Raw genomic sequence first — 23,868 nt, forward strand, 5'->3', positions numbered from 1 at the left:
AGAAGCTCCCGACAAGTTTTGCTCCGGCAAGCTTGCCGGGGAACGTCAAGCTCCGGCAGACCTGCAGGTTCTTGCCGTAGAAGCGGACGTTCCCGCAGCCGCAGATTTGCCTTTAGTCCTTGTTGTCGAGCGACAAGCTCCAGCATGGGCACAGCAGATTGTCCGTTTCCTTCAGACAGGAGAACTTCCCGAGGAGCAAGAAGAAGCGGAAAGAGTAGCCCAGCAGTCAAGTATGTACCAGTTTGTCGACAAGACACTGTACAGAAGAAGACTCAACAGTGTGAAATTGAAGTGTATTCACCGGGAAGAAGGACAAAAGCTGTTGGCAGAGATACATGGACGCATATGTGGTCACCACATTGGCGCAAGAGCACTTGTCAGGAAAGCATTCCGGCAAGGTTTCTTTTGGCCAACAGCCCTCCAGGATGCAACTGCACAAGTAACCAAGTGTGAAGCGTGCCAGTTCCATTCCAAGCAGATATACCAACCAACTCAAGCTCTCCAGACGATCCCTTTATCCTGGCCATTTTCGGTCTGGGGGCTCGACATCCTCGGCCCCTTTCCCCGAGCAATCGGGGGCTTTGAGTACTTGTATGTTGCAATCGACAAGTTCACAAAGTGGCCGGAAGTGGAACCAGTGAGGAAGGTGACAGCACAGTCAGCAGTCAAGTTCTTCAGGTCGATTGTTTGCCGCTTCGGGATCCCTAACAGGATAATCACCGACAACGGTACACAATTCACGAGCCGCACCTTCATGCAGTACGTCCAAGATCTTGGCGCCAAGGTCTGCTTCGCTTCTGTTGCTCACCTAAGAAGCAACGGTCAAGCGGAGAGGGCAAATGCTGAAGTGATGCGCGGGCTCAAGACCAGAACTTTCGACAGGCTGCACAAGTGCGAAAGAAACTGGATCGAGGAGCTGCCGGTGGTTCTTTGGTCGATCAGGACGACGCAAAATCGAGCCACTGGCCAGACACCTTTCGCTCTAGTCTATGGAGCAGAGGCAGTTCTCCCCATGGAACTCGTATACGGGTCACCTCGACTGCTCGCTTATGGTGAGCTCGAGCAAGAGTAGCTACGACAAGATGACGCGCTGCTCCTTGAGGAAGACCGTCTTCAGGCTGCTGTGCGAGCTGCTCGCTACCAGCAAACTTTGCGCCACTACCATAGCCGCAAAGTTAATGCCAGAAGTCTCGAGGAAGGCGACCTTGTTCTTCGGCGTGTTCAGTCCGCCAAGAATTCCAACAAGTTGACGCCGAAGTGGGAAGGCCCTTACCGGGTGAAACGTGTCACTAGGCCTGGCGCTGTCCGCCTTGAGACCGAGGATGGCATTCCGGTGAGCAACTCCTGGAACATTGAGCATCTTCGTAAGTTTTACCCGTAAGGCGCGGTTGCCGGAACCTGTTCCGGCAACCACTTTTTGTACAAGTCTTGCCGCTGTTGCATGTAATCCTTTGTACAAAGCCGGGCGCAGACCCCGTGCATAAGTAAAGCTCATGTGCTCCGCACATTTTGTCAATTTCATGCATTCTATTTTTTGCATATATGATCTGACACTTTGTGCAGCATCTACTCCCCGGTAAGCAATAACGAGCCATAAGGCTCCATATCTTTATTTTCTCTTCTTTCTTTTCTCTCAAGGAAAAGAAGGTTCCCTCGCCCACAAGTTTGCCGGGGGGAAAGGAGAAGATAGTAGTATGGACCAGGCGTCGCTCAAGGAAGTTTCGCCTTGCCGGGAAGCAAACAACAGAAAAGCTAAGTTGCCAAAGTTTGAGCAATCTGATTTTTTAAATTTTAAGTTATCTCCCTTGAACGACCGCACTTTGTATGGAAAACCTGTGCGCGGAGGAACCAACTCGTAGCTAGTTGCGCCCTTACTTTGTTTCGAGTCCGCTCAACAACTTAAGCGAGCTGCAACCAGTTGCGACAAGGTTTCTTGTCGGTAGCGGCACCGCCAGCAGGCTGCTGACGTCCCGCACTCAGCGCTCGCGGCTCTGGTGCCTGCACGGGCAAGTTCCCTAAAAGCGTAGGGTAAAAAGACATACAAAGGGAGGAATCAAGTAAAGGGAATAACGTTGCAATCATTGCCTAGAGTAGAGTTATATTACAAAGATAGCTTGTCGCAGCTCTAACAGATTGTTTTCATAACATGATAAACAGCGACAAGAAAAGAAGAAACAGGCGGCCTAGTCTACGCGATCGCCTTCGATCCTCTTGATCCCGCTCACCTTGTCCACAATGGGTGCGACAAGGGCCTTGAGCGCCTCCACATCGGCGTCCGGCGGCAGGGTCTTGAGGACGTTGGTGAAGTTGAGGCCCGGATTGCGGAAGGCCACCTTCACCAACACTTTCTGAAGAGCTCCCGCGCAGATCTTGCGCGACTCGTTGGCCAGCTGCTTGGGGATCCTCTCCCGGAGTCGCTGGAGGGCTGTCGCCACGCCCTTGAAGAACAAGACGAGCTTGGCGCTGGATTGGAGGTTCTCGTCGGAGGGATACCCGAGATCCTCCATCCCCAGCTGCGCCAACTCCCTGTCAATATCTATGGCAGCATCCACAAGACTCTCCGTCCAGTGCTCCACATTTTTTCTGAAGGCATTTTGGGTGGCGGCAATGCTCTCCAGCAGCGCCTTGTCGGCCTTGATCTCTTCTTTCAAGGTCGCCTCCTGCTTCTTGGCGCCGTCCAGCATCTTGGTCAAAGCAGTCAACTTCGACTCAAGACCCGCATTGGAGTCCTTGGCGGCGCTGAGCTCTTTGCCCTTCTTGACAAGATCGGCTTCTAACTGCGCCACCTTCGTCTCCAACTCCTTCTTGGCGGCCTCGGCGGCGGCGACAGCGTCCTCTGCTTGCTTGAGGGCTCCGCCGAGTTTTTCCTCGCACGCGGCAAGCTCCTCCTCGTGGGCGTCGAGATTGACCTTCCGCTGCGCCAGCTCGCCCTCCTCCGTGGCTAGCTTCACAGCGACAAGTCGCTGCCGCTCTTCGACTTCAGCCTTCTTGAGGAGGAAGGCCTTCTGCGCTTCGGCAAGCTGCTCCCGCTCCTCCGCCAGGGACCGGAGGGCTTCCCGGTGGAAACCCCCGAGCTCTTCCGCGCGCTTCTCAATGTCTGCTCCCGCCTTTGTGACAAGCGCCTCGCGGGACTCCAGCTTGGCTTGCCGCGCGCGGTAGAGCGACACCAGCTTCCGCAGCAGCCGCTCCTCCTTAGGCTCGTTGCTGCTGCTTGGCGCGTCAACCACCATCAACCCAGCGGAGGCGAGCACTTCCCTGTCGAAGATCTCTCCCTCGACCGGCGCCCTGGAGCTTGACGCCCAGGGGAGGTTGATGAAGATGCCTTCGCCGGCCTTCAAGTAGACGCCCGGCTGGGGCTCCTCGGAGCTTGGCGCCGCGGCTTCGGCGGACGGGTCGGCGGTCGGCGTAGCGCCTGGCGCTCCTGCGGCCTCTGGGCCGTCAGTACGATCGCCAGACCCCTCGCCAGTTGCTGCGGCGGTAGCCTTGGCGGCCTCGGCGCCGGTGGGATCGCCAGCGCCGGCTGCCTCTTCGGCGGCGACCTCGGTCTCCATCTGCTTCGCAGCAGATGGGTCTGACAGCCGGCAAGTGGAAAAGAGTCAAGCAAATCCAGCAAAAACCCAGGAAGATCAAGAGAAGAAGGACCCAAGGGAAGCTTTGCAGCAAAAGGATTACCTGTGCCAGTTTCTGCAGTCAGGTTCTCCGCCGTCGGAGGGCCGCTGGCGCTGTCCCTTGCCGGAGACTTCTCCCTTACCGGAAAGCCCTCCCTCGCCGGAGGACTCTCCCTTGGCTCCTGGTGGGGCTGCTCGGCTCCTACACAAATCAACAAGCAGATATCAGCAAAGACAAGTACCCATGCGCGCCTCGCAGCGGAAAGTAAATCATATACTTACGCTGGGGGCTGCTCTGGAGAAAAGTTGCCGGGTCCGGCAAGGATGTCTCGGGCACACCCCCTGCTGTCGCAGTAGGTTCGTCCTCGATGACAATCACCGGGACCTTGGCCCTCTTTGCTGCTCTCTGAGCCAGAGTCCTGAAGAGGAACAAGTTCAGAGTAAAGCAAATGAGATACAAGACAAACAGCAAGGATTGAAGAACTGCAAGTACAGCAAGAGAAGCTTACTCTTCTTCTTCTTCCTCGTCGGAGCTGAACGCGGAGAAGTCGAAGTCCGGCACGCGCCCGGTGCGAGGAGGCGGAGGAGAAGCTTCCCTTGGCCGCTTGGCGGGAGCAGTGGCGGTGGTCTGAGACGACCCCGCCCCGGCTGCCGGCGCGGCGTGAGCAGCGGCGGGAATTGAAGCGGTGGTCCGGCTAGACCCCGCCCCAGTTGTCGTCGCAGCATGAGGCGCTCCCGTGGCAACGGTGTTTTCCGCGGTGGAGCGTGTCACGCGGCGCGGCGACTGTTGACCCGCTTGCCGCTCCGCCACGTCACCGGCCTTGCGGAGACGCCTTCTTGGTGGGGATGGAGGCTCTGCTTGCGGCGAGCTGCCCGAAGATGAGGAGGAAGAGGAGTTGATTTCCAACGAGCCGCTCGTGTCCTTGGCCGGCTCGCTCGGCTTGGCGTCACGCCCGGCAAGCTCCTTCTTGCCGGCGGGCTCCCCTCGCTTGGCACGGCTTGCTGCTTCTGCTGCATCTGCCTCCTCCACGGTGAATCCAAATTCACCCGCGGCCGCGGCTGCCGCCGCCTCTTCCAACCTAGTGGCGATGCGCGTCATCTCCTCGTCGGTGGTGTCGCGGGTGAGGCCATCCTTCTTGTCGGAGCGGATCGGCACTTCTACCAAGTCATCGAAGAACTGCTGCACAACGTCGTTTGCAGGCTCCTGCCAAGTTGGCACAATTCCATGCGAGTCGCACTCCGGCATCATTGCACGGATGCGGTCGAGCGAGGAATTGTTGCACAGCGGGACGACGCCCCTCGGCAACCTGAAAACTTCGGGATGTTGGGGGTCATACTTGAAGAGCTCCTGCAGCATCGCGTTGAGCTCCAGAACTGTGAAGTTGAAGTTGAGGCCCGGACGCAGCCTCATGATGTCCACCGCGTTCTTGAACTCCCAAGTGGACCTCCCCCATTCCTGCAGGGGGCGATGCGGCGGCGAAGAAAGTCTGCGCCAACAGCGCCTACAGTAAGCCCGGCAAGCCTGAGGCGCAGGATCCTGGTGACGGCAATCTTCAGCCTGTCGTCTTCCGGGGCCACGTCACTCCAATCGCTGCCGCGTGCTACTGGGGTTTTGCGCCGGGTGGTGAATGGCTGCGGGTTCTCCTCGTCAATCCAGCACCAGTCTGCTCTCCACTCCTCCCACTTGCCGCGGAATTCTCCCTCCAGATAGGTTTCCTTCTTGCCGGCCCTTGAGATCCAGGCGATTCCGCCGGATAGAGGCTCTCCTCTCTCTACTCGGGGTATGAAGAAGTGGCGAAAGAGGGCTACGTTGGGATGGACTCCGACAAAGTTTTCGCAGAGATGTGCGAAAACTGCCATGGTCAGAACGGCATTGGGGGTGAAGTCAAGGAGGTGGAATCCGTAGGTATTCATGATGTCGCAGAAGAATTCAGAGAAAGGCGGGCAGAGCCCGCAGTAGAAGAACAATGCGAAGAAGGGGTATCCATTTGGGGCCTTCTTCCAAGCGGCAGCGGGGAGTACGTTCGTGCGCGGGTGCGCTCGCGTCTCCGTCGACCAGAAGAGGTAGTAGTTCTCCCTCAGCTCCTTCGTGGCAAGCTTGGGGGGAAGACTGCTCGCTCCTTCCGCAGCGCTGCAAGCCGCTGCGCCTCGGTCGACTTCACGACCTTCCCCTTGTCGGCTTTTGGAGCCATGGCGGAAGTAGTGGAGGAGGTCGACGGCGTCGGTGGGGGCTGGTGGCGATGGGGGGCGGAGCGCGGGTCTCTCTCTCTCTCTCTCAGCTTTGGGAAGGCGAGGGAGCGGCGGAGATTTCTGAGATTGGAAGCAGCAACGGGCGAACGGGCAAACTGCCCCTGTTTCCCCTACTTATAAAGAGGGAGGGGGCGGACGTTCCGCATTTCCGAATAAAGTAACCACCCACGATCTCTCCCACGACGCCGCATTCAACGCGTGCCGTTCGGGGAGGGCGCGGTGGATACAGAGAAGGATACGGCGTAACCTAGGCCGCGCGTGCCCGTGCCCTGTTTTGGGCCTGGCCCAACAGCGCTCGGCACCGTGTATGGCCCAGGCCCGGGGGCTCCTGTCGGTGTACTAGAGTAGGGGTACCCTAGTATCCCGAACTTGTGCACGGGCAGTTGCAGCGTCCCGCGGCAAGGCTTGCCGGGTGACCGCCAAGGTCCTCCGTGGTTCCTTTGGGGCCATTCAAGAACAAAGTATCCAAGTCAAGGAGACAAGACCCCGGCAAGAGGAGCTTGCCGGGAAGGCCAACAAAGGCATCTCAAGACCCCGGCAAGAGGAGCTTGTCGGGAAGGCCTACCAAGGCACTTCAAGGAACTTGCCGCGGCGCATCACGCGTCCCGGCAAGGCCCGGTGAGCGACAAGCTCCCGGATGCGACAAGACAACGACAGCGGCAGGGCGCTTGCCGCGGCAAGCCACCACTGTGCCCGCGCTCCAGCACATCCACCAACGTGTCACTCTGGGACCCCTCCAGGCGTACGTGGCGGGAGGCTGTGCAGCTTGCGGTGCGCAGTGGCAAGCGGCGCTGACAAGATCGCCATCGTGGCGAGCGGTGGTGTCCCTGACGGTCCCTTTTTGCACTGTTTAGGCGACACAGACGGGCATTTAATGTCCTTGTCCCCTGCCGTCAGGGTTAGTTATGATACACTGTAGCAGGTAGCTGTACCTACCGCAGCACCTTTCCATTTTTACCCTTTTCCTCCGTTGCCACCTGTTGGTGACCCCTTGAGCATATAAAAGGAGGCCCGTGTGCAACGTAGAGGGGGGTTCGAAAAACACTCACGCTCGGTCTCGCTAGCTGCTGGTGTGTACTGTAGCACTCCGCGCTCCCGAGCAAGAAATCAATACAAACCACAAAGCAGGAGTAGGGTTTTACGCATCTGTGCGGCCCGAACCTGGGTAAATCGCTCGCGTGTATCGCCTCGATTTGCTCTTTGCACGATCTCCGCCCTCGCCGAACCGAAAGGGACCCGGTCCGCCGGTCCCATAGGTGCCCGTGGATCAGTACCCCGGCAGATTGACCCCCTCCCGATGAGAGGATCGTTGGTGATGACGATGGTGATGATTTCCCCCTCCCGGAGGGAAGTTTCCTTGGCAGAACAGCTCTGTCGGAGCCCTAGATTGGTTCCGCCAAGGTTCCGCCTCGTGTCAGCGGAGTTTCGTCTCGTAAGCTTGCTTCTGATTTTTTTCCTCGACGAAAGACTCCATATAGCCAAAGATGGGCATCGGAGGGCCACCACGGGGCCCACGAGGCAGGGGCGCACCCTGGGGGGTAGGGCGCGCCCCCACCCTCATGGCCAGGGTGTGGGCCCCCTCTGGTAGTTTCTTCGCTCAGTATTTTTTATTAATTCCAAAAATGACTTCCTTGAAGTTTCAAGACTTTTGGAGCTGTGCAGAATAGGTCTCTAATATTTGCTCCTTTTCCAGCCCAGAATTCCAGCTGCCGGTATTCTCCCTCTTCATGTAAACCTTATAAAATAAGAGAGAATATGCATAAGTATTGTGACATAACGTGTAATAACAACCCATAATGAAATAAATATCGATATAAAAGCATGATGCAAAATGGACGTATCAATGTCAATAATAATAACTCATGCCACCCATATCCAACTGCACATATGTGCCTAGATCTTTCCTCACCACATGATGCTTGCCGAAAGAGAAAAATAAAAGGAATAGAGAGAAAAACTTTGACTCTTGCATAAAAGTAAATACATAAAGTAAAAGATAGGCCCTTTGCAGAGGGAAGCATAGGTTGCCATGCACTTATTTGTTTGTATGCTCAATCCCTTAGAGCAAAAGAACGTCATGTTACATTGCCCCTTGTGATAGCGACCTTTATTATGCAGTCAGTCAGTTTTATTCTTCACCATCACAAGTTCGTGCAACGCTCAATTTTCTCTTACACTAAATGATCTCACACTTTTAGAAGCAATTTTTATTGCTTTTTTGCACCGATGACAACTTACTTGAGTGATCTTGCTCAATCCCTAGGTAGGTATGGTGGACACTTGAAAATAAGATTTGGGTTTAAGGGTTTTTGGATGCATAAGTAGTATCTCTACTTAGTGCGGAATTTTTGGCTAGCAAAGATAGGGGGCAAGCACCACATGTTAAAGGATCTATGACAATATGACTTCTGTGTGAATATGAACAAACATAAATCATTAAGTTGTCTTCCTTGTCCAATGTCAACAATTTTGGCATATAATATTTTGATGAGGGCTCACAATCACAAAAGATTTCTAGGATAGTATATTTATATGTGAATCTTCTCTTCCCTTATTAATTCTTTCATGAGTTGCATCATTGACTAATGCTATGTTTGTCAATCTCTAATAAAATTTTCTACTTATACTTTTTCTTATGTGGTGTCATAACCTACCATAGGATTAGTATATAATATTTTCTTTATTTCTTTCCTTTCTTTTATTTGTTTCCTTTCTTATTTATTTTCTTTTATTTGCAACATGAAAGTAAAGAAAGCAAAAACTCATACTAAACTTTATTATATAACTTGCACACGATTACAAGGATAGATCAATAAGCAAACTCACAAATAAGAAAGGATCGAACTAAACTTTTATTCATCTAAAGCAAAAGGATCGAACTAAAATAAGTAAAAGAAAAAAGATAGTGGGATGATATGATACTGAGGCACCTCTCCCAAGCTTGGCGGAAGCCAAGGGGAGTGCCCATACCCGATACTCAGTTCTCCTTTGGTGGTGAAGAAGGTGATGTTGATGAATAAGAGATCTTGTCCTCGGATTTCCATGGCAATGGTCCACCATCGTGAGAGGAGGAGTGAGTCTCACGAGTCCTGCAACTAGCAGCTAAGCTCATACCTTTAAACCTCGCCTCATATTCAAAGACTTGGTTTTGAAGATCATAAATCTGGCTTTGGAGGAAGTTGATTTGCTCGTTGAGGGTGAAGATGATGTCCTTCATGGGCTTGCCATCCACATTGAGATCACGGGAAAGGTCCGTGATCATGAGGTGATTGGCATTGAGCCCACGCTCCACCATCCCCTTGCACCGGAAGACGTCTTGCTCCACAGCTTCGAGCCTAGCCTCCACGGTTCCCGTCCCCTCATGCATCTGGATGATCTGAGGGTGCTGCACCACCTCCCGCAGATATGGGTTGATGATGTTCTTGAAGAACTTGTCCTTGGAGGAGCCTGAAGAGGCCATGGTAGGTGGGATCTGATAGAAAATAGTATGAAAAAATAGAACAGAGGATTACTCCGCAGTACGGTGATCAATAGGTTTGGGGAGTATATAAAGGTTTTTTTTATCTTGGAGGACAATTATATGGTAGAAAAACAGAGTACGGAAGGTGTCCCAGGTGGGCACAACCCACCTGGGCGCGCCAGGCGCACGCCCTGGTGTCTTGTGCCCACCAGGGGACGCTTCCTGGAAGTTTCTTTATTCCCAAAATTCTAAAATATTCCAAAACTGATAAAAAATATTTTTGCGGATTTTTCAGAGTCCGTTTATGATACATCCATTTTGCATCATGCTTTTATATCGAAATTTATTGCATTATGGGCTGTTATTACACATTATGTCACAATACTTATGCCTATTCTCTCTTATTTTACAAGGTTTACATAAAGAGGGAGAATGCCGGCAGCTGGGATTCTGGGCTGGAAAAGGAGCAAATATTAGAGACCTATTCTGCACAGCTCCAAAAGTCCTGAAACTTCACGGAAGACGTTTTCAGAATATATAAAAAATACTGAGCGCAAGAAGTTCACCAGGGGGGCACACCCTGCCCACGAGGGTGGGGGCGCGCCCTACCCCCTGGGCGTGCCCCCCTACCTCGTGGGCCCCCTAGGGGCCCTTCGATGGCCATCTTCTACTATATGCAGTCTTTCGATGAGGAAAAAATCATACGCCATCTCCTCGGACGAAACTCCGCCGCCACGAGGCGGAACCTTGGCGGATCCAATCTAGGGCTCCGGCAGAGCTGTTCTGCCAAGGAAACTTCCCTCCTGGAGGGGGAAATCATCACCATCGTCATCACCAACGCTCCTCTCATCGGGAGAGGGCAATCTCCATCAACATATTCACCAGCACCATCTCCTCTCAAAACCCTAGTTCATCTCTTGTATCCAATTCTTGTCTCCAAGTCCGGGATTGGTACTAGTAGGTTGCTAGCAGTGTTAATTACTCCTTGTAGTTGATGCTAGTTGGTTTACTTGGTGAAAGATCATATGTTCAGATCCTATACGCATATTAATACCCCTCTGATTATGAACATGATTATGCTTTGTGAGTAGTTACGTTTGTTCCTGAGGACATGGGAGAAGTCTTGCTATTAGTAGTCATGTGAATTTGGTATTCGTTCGATATTTTGATGAGATGTATGTAGTCTCTCCTCTAGTGGTGTTATGTGAACGTCGACTACATAACACTTCACCATTATTTGGGCCTAGAGGAAGGCATTGGGAAGTAATAAGTAGATGATGGGTTGCTAGAGTGACAGAAGCTTAAACCCTAGTTTATGCGTTGCTTCGTAAGGGGCTGATTTGGATCCATATGTTTCATGCTATGGTTAGGTTTACCTTAATACTTTTGTTGTAGTTGCGGATGCTTGCAATAGAGGTTAATAATAAGTGGGATGCTTGTCCAAGTAAGGACAGTACCCAAGCACCGGTCCATCCACATACCAAATTATCAAAGTACCGAACGTGAATCATATGAATGTGATGAAAACTAGCTTGACGATATTCCCATGTGTCCTCGGGAGCGCTTTTCTCTATATAAGAGTTTGTCCAGGCTTGTCCTTTGCTATAAAAAGTATTGGGCCACCTTGCTGCACTTTATTTACTTTTTTTACTTGTTGCTCGTTACAAATTATCCTATCACAAAACTATCTGTTACCACTTATTTCAGTACTTGCAGAGAATACCTTGCTGGAAACCGCTTATCATTTCCTTCTGCTCCTCGTTGGGTTCGACACTCTTACTTATCGAAAGGACTACGATAGATCCCCTATACTTGTGGGTCATCAACACTCTTTTCTAGCGCCGTTGCCGGGGAGTGAAGCGCCTTTGGTAGGTGGAATTTGATAAGGAAAATTTATATAGTGTGCTGAAATTTACTGTCACTTGTTACTATGGAAAGTAATCCTCTAAGGGGCTTGTTCGGGGTATCTTCACCTCGACCAGTGGAGCAAAGAGTTGCTCCTCAACCTACTGAACCTACTGAAAATGAAAATGTCTGCTTTGAAATTCCTTCGGGTATGATAGAAAAACTGCTAGCTAATCCATTTGCAGGAGACGGAACAATGCATCCTGATGAGCACCTAATACATGTGGATAAAGTTTGTGGATTATTTAAGCTCGCATGTGTACCTGGAGATGTTATTAAGAAGAAGGTCTTCCCTTTATCTTTGAAGGAAGATGCATTGACATGGTATAGGCTATGTGATGATACGGGGTCATGGAACTACAAACAATTGAAATTGGAATTTCATCAGAAGTTTTATCCTATGCATCTTGTTCATCGTGATCGCAATTATATATATAATATTTGGCCTCGCGAAGGATAAAGCATTGCTCAAGCTTGGGGGAGGCTTAAATCAATGTTATATTCATGCCCCAATCATGAGCTCTCAAGAGAGATGATTATTCAAAATTTATATGCTCGGCTTTTTGATAACAATGCACCATGCTCGATACTTCTTGTGCTGCCTCTTTTATGATGAAGACTATTGAATTCAAATGGGATTTATTGGAAGGAATTAAACGTAACTCTGAAGATTGGGACCTCAACGAAGGTAAGGAGTCAGGTATGACACCTAAGTTTGATTGTGTTAAATCTTTTATGGATACCGATGTTTTCCGTAAATTTAGCAGTAAATATGGACTTGAGTCTGAGATAGTAGCTTCTTTTTGTGAATCTTTTGCTACTTATGTTGATCTCCCCAAGGAGAACTGGTTTAAATATCATCCTCCCATAGAAGTAAAGGTAGCTGCACCTATTAAAGTTGAAGAAAAGACTATCACTTATAATGATCCTATTGTTCCTACTTCTTATGTTGAGAAACCACCTTTCCCTATTAGGATAAAGGATCATGCTAAAGCTTCAACTGTGGTTCATAGAAGCAATATTAGAACATATACACCTCCTGAGCAAGTTAAAGTTGAACCTAATATTGCTATTGTTAAAGATCTTTTGGCTGATAATATTGATGGGCATGTTATTTATTTCTATGATGAAACTGCTAGAATCGCTAAACCTTGTGCTAAAGATAAACCTAGACCTGTGGTAGGCATGCCTATTATTTCTGTTAAAATAGGAGATCATTGTTATCATGGCTTATGTGATATGGGTGCCAGTGCTAGTGCAATACCTATTAACCTATATAGAGAAATTATGCATGATATTGCACCTGTTGAGTTAGAAGATATTGATGTCACAATTAAACTTGCCAATAGAGATACTATTTCACCAATGGGAATTGTTAGAGATGTTGAAGTCTTGTGTGGGAAAACTAAATATCCTGCTGATTTTCTTGTTCTTGGTTCCCCACAAGATAGCTTTTGTCCCATTATATTTGGTAGACCCTTCTTAAACATTGTTAATGCTAAGATAGATTGCAAAAAGGATGTTGTTACTATCGGTTTAGATGATATGTCTCATGAATTTAATTTCTCTAAATTTAGTAGACAACACCGTGAAGAAGAATTACCTAGTAAGGATGAAATTATTGGTCTTGCTTCTATTGTCGTACCTCCTAGTGATCCTTTAGAACAATATTTGTTAGACCATGAAAATGGTATGTTTATGAATGAAAGAAGGGAAATAGATGAAGTATTCTTTAAACAGGAACCTATTCTAAAACACAATTTGCATGTTAAAATCCTAAGGGATCCTCCTCCACCCAAGGGTGATCCCGTGTTTGAGCTTAAACCGTTGCCTGATACTCTTAAATATGCTTATCTTGATGAGAAAAAGATATATCATGTTATTATTAGTGCTAACCTTTCAGAGCATGAGGAAGAGAGATTATTGAACACTCTGAAGAAGCACCGTGCTGCTATTGGGTATACTCTTGATGATCTTAAGGGCATTAGTCCCACTCTATGTCAACATAAAATAAATTTGGAAGAAGATGCTAAACCAGTTCGTGATCATCAACGACGGCTGAATCCTAAAATGAAAGAAGTGGTAAGAAAGGAAATACTAAATCTCCTTGAGGCAGCTATAATCTATCCCGTTGCTGATAGTAAGTGGGTAAGTCCTGTCCATTGTGTCCCTAAGAAGGGAGGTATTACTGTCGTTACTAATGATAAAGATGAATTGATTCCTCAAAGAATTATTACAGGTTATTGATACGTCTCCAACGTATCTATAATTTTTGATTGCTCCATGCTATATTATCTACTGTTTTGGACATTATTGGGCTTTCTTATTCACTTTTATATTATTTTTGGGACTAACCTATTAACCGGAGGCCCAGCCCAGAATTGCTGTTTTTTCCCTATTTTAGGGTTTCGAAGAAAAGGAATATCAAACGGAGTCCAAATGGAATGAAACCTCCGGGAACGTGATTTTCTCACCGAACATGATCCAGTAGACTTGGACCCTACGTCAAGAAATAAAGGAGGGGGCCGCGAGGTAGGGGCGCGCCTACCCCCCCCCCCCCAGGCGCGCCCTCCACCCTCGTGGGCCCCCTGTTGCTCCACCGACGTACTCCTTCCTCCTATATATACCTACATACCCCCAAACGATCAAAGATGGAGCCAAAACCCTAATTCCACCATTGTAACTTTCTGTATCCACGAGATCCCATCTTGGGGCCTATTCCGGAGCTCCGTCGGAGGGGGCATCCATCACGGAGGGCTTCTACATCAACACCATAGCCTCTCCGATGAAGTGTGAGTAGTTTACCTCAGACCTTCGGGTCCATAGTTATTAGCTAGATGGCTTCTTCTCTCTTTTTGGATCTCAATACAATGTTCTCCCCCTCTCTTGTGGAGATCTATTCGATGTAATCTTCTTTTTGCGGTGTGTTTGTTGAGACCGATGAATTGTGGGTTTATGATCAAGATTATCTATGAACAATATTTGAATCTTCTCTGAATTCTTTTATGTATGATTGGTTATCTTTGCAAGTCTCTTTGAATTATCAGTTTGGTTTGGCCTACTAGATTGATCTTTCTTGCAATGGGAGAAGTGCTTAGCTTTGGGTTCAATCTTGCGGTGTCCTTTCCCAGTGACAGTAGGGGCAGCAAGGCACGTATTGTATTCTTGCCATCGAGGATAACAAGATGGGTTTTTTATCATATTGCATGAATTTATCCCTCTACATCATGTCATCTTGCTTAAGGCGTTACTCTGTTTTCATGAACTTAATACTCTAGATGCATGCTGGATAGCGGTCGATGAGTGGAGTAATAATAGTAGATGCAGGCAGGAGTCGGTCTACTTGTCTCGGACGTGATGCCTATATACATGATCATACCTAGATATTCTCATAACTATGCTCAATTCTGTCAATTGCTCAACAGTAATTCGTTCACCCACCATAAAATACTTATGCTCTTGAGAGAAGCCACTAGTGAAACCTATGGCCCCCGGGTCTATCTTCATCATATTAATCTTCCAAACTTAGTTATTTCCTTTGCTTTTTACTTTGCTTTTATTTTACTTTGCATCTTTATCACAAAAACACCAAAAATATTATCTTATCATATCTATCATATCTCACTCTCGTAAGTGACCGTGAAGGTATTGACAACCCCTTATCACGCTGGTTGCGAGGAGTTATTTGCTTGTGCAGGTACGAGGGACTCGCGCGTAGCCTCCTACTGGATTGATACCTTGGTTCTCCAAAACTGAGGGAAATACTTATGCTACTTTGCTGCATCATCCTTTCCTCTCCAAGGAAATCCAACGCAGTGCTCAAGAGGTAGCAAGAAGAATTTCTGGCGCCGTTGCCGGGGAGTCTACACAAAAGTCAACATACCAAGTACCCATCACAACCCTTATCTCCCGCATTACATTATTTTCCATTAGCCTCTCGTTTTCCTCTCCCCCACTTCACCCTTGCCGTTTTATTCACCCTCTCTCTCTATCCTCCCTCTCTTTCTCTATTTGCCTCTTTTTGCCCGCTTGCTTTTTGTTTGCTTGTGTGTTGGATTGCTTGCTTGTCACGATGGCTCAAGATAACACTAAATTGTGTGACTTTACCAATACCAACAACAATGATTTTATTAGCACTCTGATTGCTCCTCTTACCGATGCTGAATCTTGTGAAAGTAATGCTGCTTTGCTGAAACTTGTCATGAAAGATTCGTTTTCCAGCCTTCCTAGTGAAGATGCTGCTACCCATCTAAATAGCTTCATTGATTTGTGTGATATGCAAAAGAAGAAAGATCTGGACAACGATATTGTTAAGTTGAAACTATTTCCTTTTTCACTTAGAGATCGTGCTAAAGCTTGGTTTTCGTCTTTGCCTAAAAATAGTATTGATTCTTGGAACAAGTGCAAAGATGCTTTTATCTCTAAGTGTTTTCCTCCCGCTAAGATCATCTCCCTTAGAAACGATATTATGAATTTTAAGCAACTTGATCATGAACATGTTGCACAAGCTTGGGAGAGGATGAAATTAATGATACGTAATTGCCCTACTCATGGTTTGAATTTGTGGATGATTATACAAATTTTTTATGCCGGATTGAATTTTGCTTCTAGAAATCTTTTAGATTCGGCCACGGGGGGCACTTTTATGGAAATCACTTTAGGAGAAGCTACTAAACTCCTAGATAATATTATGGTTAATTATTCTCAATGGCATTGTCGGTGTCAAAACCGGCAGATCTCCGGTAGAGGGTCCCAAACTGTGTGTCTAAGGCGGATGGTAACAGGAGGCAGGGGACACGATGTTTTACCCAAGTTCGGGTCCTCTTGATGGAGGTAAAACCCTACGTCCTGCTTGATTATTCTTGATAATATGAGTAGTACAAGAGTTGATCTACCACGAGATCGGAGAGACTAAACCCTAGAAGCTAGCCTATGGTATGGTTGTATGTTGTCCTACGGACTAAAACCCTCCGGTTTATATAGACACCGGAGGGGGCTAGGGTTACACAAGGTCGGTTACAAAGGAGGAGATATACATATCCGTATTGCCTAGCTTGCCTTCCACGCCAAGGAGAGTCCCATCCGGACACGAGACGAAGTCTTCAATCTTGTATCTTCATAGTCCAACAGTCCGGCCAGAGGATATAGTCCGGCTGTCCGGAGACCCCCTAATCCAGGACTCCCCCAGTAGCCCCTGAACCAGGCTTCAATAACGATGAGTCCAGCGTGCAGTGTTGTCTTCGGCATTGCAAGGCGGGTTCCTCCTCCGAATACACCACAGAAGAGTTTGAATACAAGGATAGTGTCCGGCCCTGCAAAATAAGATCCATATACCACCATAGAGAGAATAATATTTCCACAAATCTAATCTGCTGACACGTTTTGGCAGCATGACATCATGCCATGGCCCGGTAATTATTCGAACCGTTTTTCTTTAACCAGCCCCGCACATAACGCGAGGCGGTTTCTTGACATGTCTTGTCAAAGCAGAGATCGTGTTCCCCTTATTACGGGATTCTCATCAATACGGGTGTGGGTAACCCAACCGCGCCACCAATTACGGCGCTTGGGGGGTAAGCGAGTTTTACCAGGCTAGTGGGGGCGCATAGTTTCGTCCGCCCTTATAAAGGGATAAGGTATCACCTTTTCCTACCCACACCTTCTTCCTCCTTGATCATCCATTCTCGCGCACTCGAGCTCCAACGCCCAAGTCCACATCCTTCTCCTCAACTCTCTCCAAACATGTCCGGAGCGGGAGGCAAGTGGATGGCCTCCTCCGTCATGGAGGGACACATCAAAAAGCTACGTGGAGCCGGATACTTAGCCGCGGATATCGCGCACCGGCTGCCAGCCGCGGGGCAGGCCGTCCCTACCCCGAAACCTCATGAAAGGGTGGTTTTCCTCCCCCACTTCGTCCGCGGACTGGGGTTTCCCCTCCATCCATTCATCTGCGGCCTCATGTTCTATTATGGGCTAGACTTTCATGATCTGGCCCCGAATTTCATCCTCGACATCTCGGCGTTCATCGTCGTGTGCGAGGCTTTCCTCCGCATCCGGCCCCACTTCGGCCTGTGGCTGAAGACCTTCAATATCAAGCCGAAGGTGGTGGGCGGCCAACAAGCGGAATGCGGCGGAGCCATGGTGGGCAAAATGCCCAATGTTATATGGCTCGAGGGCTCCTTCGTGGAGACCATAAAGGGGTGGCAATCAGGGTGGTTCTACATCACCGAGCCGCGCGACACCAACTGGGTGGCGGCCCCCGAGTTTCGATCCGGAATCCCCATGCGGCTCACTTCCTGGAAGGAGAAAGGCCTGTCCTGGGGTTCATCAGTGGAGCTGGACGGACTCCAGAAATGTATCCGGAACATGACAAGCAAGAAACTTAAGCTTGTCAATATAGTCCAGGTCATGCTCTTCCGCCGGATCCTCCCGTGTAAACAACGGGATTTCAACTTATGGGAGTTCGACCTGACCCAGCACCAGACTCTAAGCGAGCTCTTCGACACGACGCATAAAGACGTCTGGAGGGTGCTATTCAAGGGCGCCGAGGTCCCTCCTTCTCTTACTGAGGACCGCGGGCTAAGCACGAAGCACCCTGCGAATCCGATAAGTTCTGTACATTTGGTAGGGTGTTTATTTCCCATAGCTTAACCATGCGCGGGGTCTGAGCTCCCATGCCTTTGACAGGACTGGGTGGAGACATCGGAGCAGATTAACTGTCCGGCCCCTCTGCCCGAAGACCCCGCGGACGCTCTCCTGATGAAGATGCGGACTCCGGCTCCTTATGAGGTGCCAGAGAAGACCAAGAAGAAGGCCAAGGGAACCCGAAAGAGTTCCGGCGCCAGGTGGTATCGGACTCATCGTCTGATACCTTCGAGGCACACTCCTCCAGTGAAAACGAGGGGGGGAAGATGAAGATTCTCCCCCTCTAGCCAGGGCAGACAAGAAAAGGAAGGCCGCCCCAACCGGGGAGGCCGAAGGGTCCAAGAAGGGAAGGACTCTCCTTGCGGACTGTTCCACCACCGCCGCCGACGGCGAAGACGAGTGGCTGCTCAGGGCCAAGCCCCTGGCGGAGTTGTAAGTATTTGGATACCAGAGTAACTCATAGCATACCTTTGTCGCACTGCTTCTCCTAACATCGAATATGATTATGCAGTCCGCCCCAAGCCCGTATTGACGTGTCATCGTCGGACGGTTCCTTGGACTCGCCGGACATGAATAGTGATACACTTCCAACCGCCTCCTCCCCTTGCCCTACAGACAATGCCGAGGTATTGTCTCAAGGGGAACCGAGCCGGGGGGAGACAGTCCCGGAGGCGCCTCAAGGCGACCTTCCGGACTCCAGGAGCAAAGGGAGCAAGGCTCCCAGGGGCTCCAAGTTCGGCCCTCAGCCAGACACCGCGGCGGAATCTCTAGTGGTTCCCGACTCGAGCAGGCGGCCCTCTTCCAAGAGGGGCAAGCCGCCCGTGCCGGTGAACTCTGTCCATCCAGAGGCACCGGACAACCTGCTGGGAGCGCTTCGTGACGCTTCCATCGATGAAGAGCACCGCACTATTATGAGTGCGGTGATAAAGAAGGTTCAGTCCGCCAAGAGCGGACTGACTGAAGCCTGTGCCAGCCTTCTAACAGGCTTTGAGGTAAGTAAAAAATATAGGAAAATATTACCGCATAGACAGTAGCCCCTGATGCTCTGTTTGGTGTTCACAAAGAAAATCCGAATAGAGGATCAAATAATATCTGCAGGAGTCTAATATAATTATGTCTATATGCGTATGCAAGCTTCGCTGCTGACCTCTGCCGCACTGACTGCGGAGGTCGCCGCACTGAAGCAGGGCCTCGAGGGGTCCGAGAAAGAGCTCGGCCTTGCCAAGAGGCAACTCGAGGAGAACAAAGGTAAGTAATACCTTGTCTATATATAAAAGAAAATGTGGTTGCGAAATGACAGGATCATCATGAATGTGCCAGGGGCCACGACCGAACTGGCGACCCTGAAGCAAGCACAGTCTGAGGCCGAAAACAAAGAGGCCAAGGAGCGCACCGAGCAGGAAAAGAAAGAGGCACGGGTGGGTGAGGTGCAGCAAGAGCTCCAGGCTCTCGTGAAGAAGCACGAGGCTTTGGAGCTTGACTCGAAGACGCGAGAGTCCGAGCTTGCCGCGGCCCTCGAGAGCACAAAGAATGCCAAGGCTGAAGCCCAAAAGGCCCTCCAGGAGATTGAGGCAATGAGGAAGATAGCGGCGGGTAAGGCATTCAATATGCAAATCAAGCATGTGAAAGTAAATTACTTGTTACTTACCCGAGTGCGGAGCTCTCCAGGAGCATTCGTAGATTTGCCCCGCAGGGTGTCGGATGCCGCGAAGTATTACCAGGCTAAGGAGGGAAGCTCGACGGAGAAGTTGTTCTGGTCTCGGTATACTGGGACCGAACACCCGATGCCTATGAGCGACCAGTTGAAGCAACTGGTCGAGCTGCACAAGGCGGCCGAACAGGCCATGAAGGGCTTTATAGTCCGGATGTGGCCTGGCGACTCCCTTCCCAGCAGCTACTTCGGCCTGGTGAGGTGGCTTGTGGATGCCTGCCCATAGCTGGAAGTCATCAAGCGGTCCGTCTGTATCGAAGGTGCCCGCCGGGCTTTTGCCCGTGCAAAGGTGCACTGGGCCAAGATGGACGCCGAGAAGCTGGTGAAGGAGGGGCCGCCGCAGGGCAAGGAGCATCGCCACCCCGAGGTGTATTATGAGGGTGTCCTGAAGGGTGCCTGTCTTGTGGCGGACGAGTGTGCGAAGGATGTAATGTTTGAATGAACTTGCTCGTGTGATCATGTATTATGAAAACTTGTTCATATGCGCTATGCAACGCTTGTTTGAAATTAAAATATTACCTTCTGTGTGGCTGTTTTATCAAATCTGAGAGATGGCCAGTCGTCGGCTTCTGCCCCCATGCCACGAGTGTTGGGGTGTTCGGGATAAATCTGAGCACTCTTTTTCCCATTGTTGGGTCCTTCGAGGGAGGTGCTCAGCACAACGAACAAGGCAATCAGACTATAATGCTTTATCACTCTCACTTAGCCATAGAATTCTAGAATTTTAAATTTTGGCGAAGCCCCTAGTATTCGGAAGGCTGAATTCGGGGCGCTATACACGCCTTAAGCTGGACAAAGCCGACTCCTTGCTCTAAGCGGCATAAGTCTTTAGGGACTCGAGACCTCTCGAACAGCGACCAGCTCTCGCCTTATCATGACAGTCAGTTTTAGCTTTCTCTAGTGAGGTGCTTAGCCCAGCTGAACCGGGGCACAATCGCAGTAGTTCTCCCAGTGCTACCTTAGCCGATAGAGCGGAACGTAAGGTACGAAAACATGGGAGCCGGGAAAACCCAACTATTGACCCAAGACATGATTCAGAGCTGATGCATATAATGTTATAAGTTCGGGGTGCCGCACTGTCGAAAGTGTTCGGACTTCTCACGCCGTATTATGGGGTATGCTTAAGCCCCTGGCGATTGGCCGTACCAGAGTGTACGGGTGTTGAATGTCATGAATGAACATATATATATATATATATATATATATATATATATAAGAAGAATGCGATAATAGTCTAGTGCTATGCATTGTTTATTCAAAAAGGTGTGTCAAAGCAGAATGATACAAGTAGTGCGATAAGCAAAAAGTGGGACTATTTGACATGTCCCCTCCAAGGGCAAGCTGAGGAATGGTATTTAAGGCAGGTATTTCACTCGTTATCATAGACCACCTGAGAATTCCTTGATGTGACGTACCTTTCTGCCTCCTTGGTTGTTGTATCATGTGTCCGGCCATCTTACTGCCGGACGGGGCTTCCAGAGATTAAAGTCCTGAAAGAAAGAAAAATAACAAAGCGGGAAGCCCCTAGTGCGGTTGAGCCGCGTCTTGGGGCGTGCCGTAGTCGTGCCCCCCTCCCCACCTGTGCCCATGGTATTTTCAATGTGTAATTATGTACGCGTGGCACGGATTTCGCCGTTTGGCTGGGACTGGGGCGGGGCCGCATTGCTATGCGAGCTCGGAATGTGCCAGGCGGTCCTGTTGCCGATTACTCCAGGCGCGCTTGAAGGTGTCCGGGTCCTTAATCGCCGAACTGGTGGATTGCCTTAAGAGGCTGCTTTGCGCTTCTGCTGCGAGGGCCATAGTGTGCTCCTCCGTGCGGAGAGAGCGCTCTGTGTTTCCATTAACTATGATGACCCCCCGAGGTCCTGGCATCTTGAGCTTGAGGTATGCATAATGTGGTACCGCATGGAATCTCGCAAATACGGTTTGCCCGAGTAGTGCATGATAGCCACTGCGGAACGGGACTATATTGAAGATTAACTCCTCGCTTCGGAAGTTATCCGGGGATCCGAAGACCACTTCCAGTGTGACTGAGCCTGTGCAATGGGCCTCTACACCTGGTATGACGCCTTTGAAGGTCGTTTTTGTGGGTTTGATCCTTGAGGGGTCTATACCCATTTTGCGCATCATGTCCTGATAAAGCAGGTTCAGGCTGCTGCCGCCATCCATAAGGACTCGAGTGAGGCGAAATCCCTCAATGATTGGGTCTAGGACCAGTGCGGCGAATCCGCCATGACAGATACTAGTGGGGTGGTCCCTGTGATCGAAGGTGATCGGATAGGAGGACCATGGGTTGAACTTTGGGGCGACTGGCTCCAACGCATATACGTCCCTTAGCGCACGCTTCCGCTCCCTCTTGGGGATGTGGGTTGTGTATATCATGTTCACCGTCCGCACTTGCGGGGGAACCTCTTCTGTCCTCCGGTGTTCGGCTGCCGGGGCTCCTCCTCGTCATCGCTATGTGACCCCTTATCTTTGTTTTCGGCATTTAACTTGTCGGCCTGATTGAACACCCAACAATCCCTGTTGGTGTGGTTGGCTGGCCTGTCGGGGGTGCCGTGTATTTGACACGAGCGATCGAGTATATTGTACAAACTGGACGGGCCCGGAGTGCTTCTTTTGAATGGCTTTTTCCGCTGACCGGGTTTAGAGCCTTTGAATCCGGCATTGACTGCCGTATCCTCGGTATTGTCGATGTCGATGCGGTGCTTGTGTTTGTTGTCACGTGACCTGCCATTGCCATCCTTGGTATTCGAAGTACCATGATTCTTTGATATATTATTGCTACGAGCCAGCCTGCTGTCTTCTCCCACGCAAAAGCGGGTCATGAGTGTCATGAGGGCTGCCATAGATTTCGGCTTTTCCTGGCCAAGGTGCCGGGCGAGTGTTGCGTCTTGAGCTTGCGTTGGTTTTCCCCGAAGAGGAAGGGATGATGCAGTAGACTAGCGTAAGTATTTCCCTCGGTTTTTGAGAACCAAGGTATCAATCCAGTAGGATCCCGCGCTCAAGTCCCTCGTACCTGCACAAAATGATGGCTACTCGCAACCAACGCGATTAGGGGCTGTCAATCCCTTCACGGTCACTTACGAGAGTGAGATCTGATAGATATAATATTTTTGGTATTTTTGGTATAAAGATGCAAAGTAAAAAGTAAAAGCAAAGTAAAAAAGCAAAGCAAGATTAAAGTGATGGAGATTGATATGATGAGAATAGACCCGGGGGCCATAGGTTTCACTAGTGGCTTCTCTCACGAGCATAAGTATTCTACGGTGGGTGAACAAATTACTGTTGAGCAATTGACAGAATTGAGCATAGTTATGAGAATATCTAGGCATGATGATGTATATAGGCATCACGTCCGTGACAAGTAGATCAAAACGATTCTGCATCTACTACTATTACTCCACCCATCGACCGCTATCCAGCATGCATCTAGAGTATTAAGTTAAAAACAGAGTAACTCTTTAAGCAAGATGACATGATGTAGAGAGATAAATTCATGCAATATGAAATAAACCCCATCTTGTTATCCTCGATGGCAATGATACAATACGTGCCTTGCTGCCCCTTCTGTCACTGGGTAAGGACACCGCAAGATCGAACCCAAAGCTAAGCACTTCTCCCATGGCAAGAACTACCAATCTAGTTGGCCAAACCAAATGGATAATTCGAAGAGACTTGCAAAGATAACCAATCATACATAAAAGAATTCAGAGAAGATTCAAATATTATTCATAGATAGACTTGATCATAAACCCACAATTCATCGGTCTCAACAAACACACCACAAAAAGAAGATTACATCGAATAGATCTCCACAAGAGAGGGGGAGAACTTTGTATTGAGATTCAAAGAGAGAGAAGAAGCCATCTAGCTACTAACTATGGACCCGAAGGTCTGAGGTAAACTACTCACACTTCATCGGAGGGGCTAGGATGATGTAGAAGCCCTCCATGATGACGGCCCTCTTCCGGTGGAGCTCCGGAACAGTCCTCAAGATGGGATCTTGTGGATACAGAAATTTGTGGCGGTGGAATTAGGTTTTTGGCTCCTATTCTGATCGTTTGGGGGTACGTGTGTATATATAGGAGGAAGAACTACGCCGGAGGAGCAACGAGGGGCCCACAAGGCAGGGGGGCGCGCCCTAGGGGGGGCGCGCCCCCACCCTCGTGACCGCCTCTTTTGTTCCTTGGAGCAGGGCCCAAGTCTCCTGGATCACGTTCGGTGAGAAAATCACGTTCCCGAAGATTTTATTCCATTTGGACTCCGTTTGATATTTCGTTTCTTTG

Source organism: Triticum urartu, chromosome 7, assembly GCF_003073215.2.
Source record: "Triticum urartu cultivar G1812 chromosome 7, Tu2.1, whole genome shotgun sequence".
Lineage (NCBI taxonomy): Eukaryota > Viridiplantae > Streptophyta > Magnoliopsida > Poales > Poaceae > Triticum > Triticum urartu.